Source organism: Theropithecus gelada, chromosome 5 (genome assembly GCF_003255815.1).
Source record: "Theropithecus gelada isolate Dixy chromosome 5, Tgel_1.0, whole genome shotgun sequence".
NCBI lineage: Eukaryota > Metazoa > Chordata > Mammalia > Primates > Cercopithecidae > Theropithecus > Theropithecus gelada.
Window position 1 is genome coordinate 161,856,761 of NC_037672.1, and position 1,701 is coordinate 161,858,461.

Genomic DNA, 1,701 nt, shown 5'->3' on the forward strand with positions numbered 1-1,701 from the left:
GATCTCAGCTCACTGCAAGCTCCGCCTCCCAGGTTCACGCCATTCTCCTGCCTCAGCCTCCCGAGTAGCTGGGACTACAGGCGCCCGCCACCTCGCCCGGCTAGTTTTTTGTATTTTTAGTAGAGACGGGGTTTCACCGTGTTAGCCAGGATGGTCTCGATCTCCTGACGTCGTGATCCTCCCGTCTCGGCCTCCCAAAGTGCTGGGATTACAGGCTTGAGCCACCGCGCCCGGCCTTACGGAAATTTTAAAATCATCAGTATGAAAGTATTATCTCTGTTCATTGGCTAAATATTGACTAAATCTGAAACTGAAATTCTGATAGACTGACGGAAATTAAATTTGCTTTTAAATAATATATTAATTTAAATGTAATTAGAGTTATAATTGAAATAAAACATTTGAGTATTCATGATACAAATAAGACCAGGTTTTAGCTTTGTAAAAATCATAAATAAAAATATTTAATTTAGACTTTTATAATTTTGAGCGGTTAAAAGGTTTTACAACCAATCTCAATGTGAATAACATTCTATGTAGAATAGCAAGAGATCAGTTTTCTAAACTACTTAGTAATGAGATGCAAGTATCAGAAGAATGTTTATCTAGAAAACTGTCAGGTCCCTATCAATCTTTAGAGTTCGAAATTTTACAATTCTCTAACAGTATTAAGAGTTTTTCATGGCCTTCCTCTGAATGTCTTAATACGATTCCACTATCTGTAATATAAAAATACTGTTAGAATATGATCACTAATTAGAAAATTATTTTAGAAAGTAATATATTCAACTTTGAGTTAGTTTAGATAACCTTAGTGATGCAAAATATTTCATTAATATAAAGCAAGAGGCCGAGCGCAGTGGCTCATGCCTGTGATCCCAGCACTTTGGGAGGCTGAGGTGGGTGGATCACGAGGTCAGGAGTTCAAGACCAGCCTGGCCAACATAGTGAAACCCTGTCTCTCCTAAAAATACAAAAATTAGCCAGGCGTGGTGGCAGGCACCTGTATTCCCAGTTATTAGGGAGACTGAGGCAGGAGAATCGCTTGAACCTAGGAGGTGGAGGTTGCAGTGAGCCATAATCAGCGACAGGGCAAGACTCCATCTAAAAAAAAAGATATATACACACACACACACACACACACAAACACACACACGTATGTATATATACACATATATGTGTGTGTGTGTATGTGTGTGTGTGTGTGTGTGTATACAGCAAGTAAGTTATTTTTTGTCACTTATTTATTTGAAAGCTTAAAAAGAAATCCTGGAAAATGTAAATAATTGCTATCTTCCTTGAGAGCACTTCAGACTCCTCAGTAATTTTTCCTGTTGTCTCATAAGTTGAATTTTCTTTCTTTTTTTAATTTTATTTTTTTGAGACAGAGTCTTGCTCTGTCACCCAGGCTGGAGTGCAGTGGCACAATCTCAGCTCACTGCAATCTCTACCTCCTGGGTTCAAGCGATTTTCCTGCCTCAACCTCCTAAGTAGCTGTGATTACAGGCACACGCCACCACGCCCAGTTAATTTTTGTATTTTTAGTAGAGATAGGGCTTCATCATGTTGGTCAGGCTGGTCTCGAACTCCCGACCTCGTGATCCGCCCACCTTGGCCTCCCAAAGTGTTGGGATTACAGGCATGAGCCACCGTACCTGGCCATAAGTTTATTTTTCTAAATGTGGCCAGATGCGGTAGTTC